We start from the raw sequence: 3,908 nt of genomic DNA, 5'->3' as shown, positions 1-3,908 counted from the left end.
GAATACGGTCGAAAGCTCGATTGAATGATGCTTTGACACCGGTTTTGCTCTGATACCAATTTTTAAGGTCCTAAATCGGATCTTTACCAATAATCAAGCAATCAAACAATCAAAAGAAACTAGAATATGAGTAGAAGAAGAAAAGAAATCAAGCTTGCACACGTTTATTACTGAAAAACGTCTGGTACAACTCGATATACTTAGCCGTGAACTCTGTGGCATCAACAACCAATAATGACCTACAACACCTCTATATATAGGGAACATGGACGAAAACTGGGTTTACGGCCGTAAACATACAACTGGGCCGTAAACTCACTAACAACCTACTAAACCATAATAAAGACTCAAAAGAACAATTACAATGAAAGCCTAGACCAAACCACTAATTGGACCCTTCACACTACTCAATCTACCCGAGCGTCGTATGGTCAGTCCAAACAATTCAATCTAAATCCACACTGTCAAATCCTTCGTGCCTACCAGCACATTGAACACAGAGTCTAGACAATTCAGATTCAGTCCCTTACACATGTTTTAGACTACCCGTTATCACTTTATCTTTATATCACTTCCCAATAATACCTACTAACGAAAAACTATTAAGAAAATGAAAAATTGTCTTTAAAACGAATCAGAGTAAGATAAACTCAGGAGTATAGAGAAGAAAACGCAAACCGTAATTCACCGATTGAATTTGCATCCAGAAGGTCTGAGAACAGCACACATAATCTCAGAACAGATCCGAAAATTCTTCATGTCATTAAGCACTAACCCCACTTGTGATCTCTTCCTTTCCTCCTTTCCCGCAAAAGGACACATACTCTCAAACAAAGGTCTGAATGTTGTATAGTTGAGAGATGTCCCCTATCATGTGCCTGGAACAGCCACTACCAACAAACCGAAGTCTGATGATACGCCTCCATAGTTGCTCCGACACAGAGCGGGATCAGTTGGTCTTTGGAACCCAGTCCATTTTGAAACTGGGTTGACCTTTGTCATCCTTGCACGGTACTCTCTCCCACGACATATCCTGCTTATCACAAACAAAAGATGTAGAAATATTAGAAGCATTAGATGATTTGGGAGATTGAACCTTTGGTACCCATCTGTAGTCGGGTTTAACCCATTTCTTTTTCGAGCGGATGGGTGCCTCGGCACTTGCTTTTGAACTTGAAGTCGGCCGTTGAGATGACTTTGACCTAGCCGGTCTTGGTTTCGTTGGAGCATCTCTTGGATTGGACTTCTTGGCTGGCATTCCCTTCTTGTTATTGGGATTTGGATTCTTGTCCTTCTGCGCGTTCCAGTCACCATGGTCTGAACATGACCTTGAGGGGTTTCTTTTGAAAAATCTCCCTCGCGTTCTGCCACCCTTGTGCATAGTAGGGAACGTATACACGATTTGGACAGTTTCGAGCAATGTGTCCAGGTGTTCCACAGTGAAAGCAAGTCTTTTTCTTCACTGGGAAGTTGTTTCTTCCTGCCCCTGGTGGCATATCCTTGCCTTGTCTCTTGTTGTTCCTACAAGCACAATTACAGCAAGCACTATGTTTTGCTTGTTTTGGTGGCCTGTATTTCTCAACAGCAGGTTGATCAGAAGCAACTAAGTTCGAAGCAACAGATTCAGAGTTCAAGGAGTCTTGGATTGTTAAATTGTTTTCTCCTTGTTCTCATCCTATACTACTTTACCTGCACATGAAGTAGAAGCATCAGAAACGTTCACCTGAATAGCCTCAGTAGGCCCAGATGGTTCAGTCTTAACTGAAGCTAGGATAGGGGTTTGGCCATACTGAGAAGGCATTTCTTCCTCATTGGTCTCAAGGGGTGGGTTATAGTTGTCGTTAAAAGGAGGTGGCACACTGTGATACCCTAGACCCTTGTTTTGATTATCTTTGAATTTTAATTGCTTCTCAATCATCGAGGCAACTACCTCACTTGACACATCATATTTTCTAAAATTAAAATCTTCATTTTCAAATTTGTTTTTCAATGTGTCAAGCTCGGCAGTCACAGAAGCAAGTTGTCACTTAATATAGTCATAATTTTCACATTTATTGCTAAATTCCTATTGAAGTTTTCTAAAATCCTTAGTTTTGGCCTCTAGTTGTGCTTTTAAGGGTTTTTGACATTTCCTAAGTTGATATCCTTCGTATTTTAGGTCCTCAATTTCCCTTTTTAGCAAATCAATTTGTTCGCGAAGAAATTTAATCGTAGCTTCACAAGATGGAGTACATGAAACTTCATTTACCGGAATGGATGAGGAACTTATTTTTATAAAAAATATGCCTTTTGACTAAAAACTCAAAAGCCAACCCTAAAAGTCAAATTTAAAAAGTCAAACTTGAAAAGTCAAACTTCAAAGTCAAACCGAAAAGCTAAATTTGAAAATTTTAAAGTCAAACGAGAAAGTCAAAATTTAATGTCAAAGGTCAAACTTTAAAGTCAAAGTGAAAATTTTAAGTAAAAAGTCAAAATTAAAAGTCAAAAATTAAAATCTAAAATTTTTGGAAGAAAATAGAATTTAAAATTAAAAGAAATTTGAATTTTGGGCTGAAATTGACAATTTTGCGAAAATAGATGCGAAAAGGAGTGTTTTTGAATTAAAATCGAGGGGAATGGAACAAGAAACTTGGTAGATCAACTGGTAAGCCGCCTGCTTATAGACTTAAGGGACCCGGGTTCGAATCCTGGCACCCCCAATTTCGTTTCCAATTTTTTAAGTGCGATGCGAGGATGCTGCTGTGAAGCGAGATGCGAGGACGAGGTGCGAGAACGAAGCGAAGATGCTAGACCGTACACGAGACCGAGGTGCGAACCGGAAACGCTGCTGGACCGCAAACCACCGAGGACCGCAAACTCTGACCGTACACGTGCGAGGACCGGACCGTAAACCTCGGACCGTAAACTCCGGATCGTAAACCTCGGACCGTAAACCTCGGAAACCCTAGTTGCTGACCGTACACGCCGCCACCCCCTCGCTGGTTACGACCACAAACAACGTTTTTTTCGACTTTGAAGCTCCAAAACTCGATCAAAAATAAGGTCAAATAAGCTCCAGATCTGACAAAAATGACTGATACAACCAAGCTCTGATACCAATTGTAAGTTCCCAATCTGCTTGTGTATCAATCAGATCCGTTTGATGGTGCGGAATCCCAATCAAACGGATGATGCCAGATCAAATGAAGAAGAAGGAGAAGAAGAAGATGATGAATCTTGTATGAATTGATATGAATTAAGATCCAGATACAATATTCACACACACACTAACACACACTAAAGCTCCTCTCTTCTCTCTCACTTTCTCTCTCTCGAACACCTTGGGTTTCACACACTTAAGCTCTCCACTCATGCATTCACACCAATACTCACCCCTTACACCTATATTTATAGGAAGACGGAACGTAAACCTGATTACGGTCAGGCAGACCGTAAACAGGTTTACGGTCACAACAGACCGTAAACACCCTGACCGTAAACGAAACCGTAAACATTGAAAAATAATTTTTCTTAGAAAGGTAAAGTATAAACCATAATTTTGACCCAACACCCACAAGTAGTTTTAAGTTTATAAGCTACAAGACCGATTCTGGTAAGAATCTCAAATGGTCCTATGTACCTTGGATTTTAGTATTCCACGCTTTCTCAAGCGTATCTTGTCCTTCCCGGGTGAGACCTTCATATGACAAGGTCATCAACCTGGAATTCCAAGGGTTTTCTTTTATCGAAGTCGTAGCTTCTCTGATTAACTCTGGACGCTTTATGTCGCTCCCTGATTCGTATTTTCTTTTTGGTAGTTTCTCGAATGAATTCTGGACCAACGAAGGTGCTGTGTGGAAATTTGACCTCTAGCTAGTTGGGTGTTACCAACTTCAGTCCAGTGCAGATAGGATCTGCACTTGCGACTA

Source organism: Lactuca virosa, chromosome 1 (assembly GCF_052849685.1).
Source record: "Lactuca virosa cultivar CGN04683 chromosome 1, Lactuca_virosa_CGN04683_v6, whole genome shotgun sequence".
NCBI classification, from domain to species: Eukaryota; Viridiplantae; Streptophyta; class Magnoliopsida; order Asterales; family Asteraceae; genus Lactuca; species Lactuca virosa.
The sequence above is the reverse complement of the archived record's forward strand: the minus strand, read 5'-3'. Positions refer to the sequence as shown.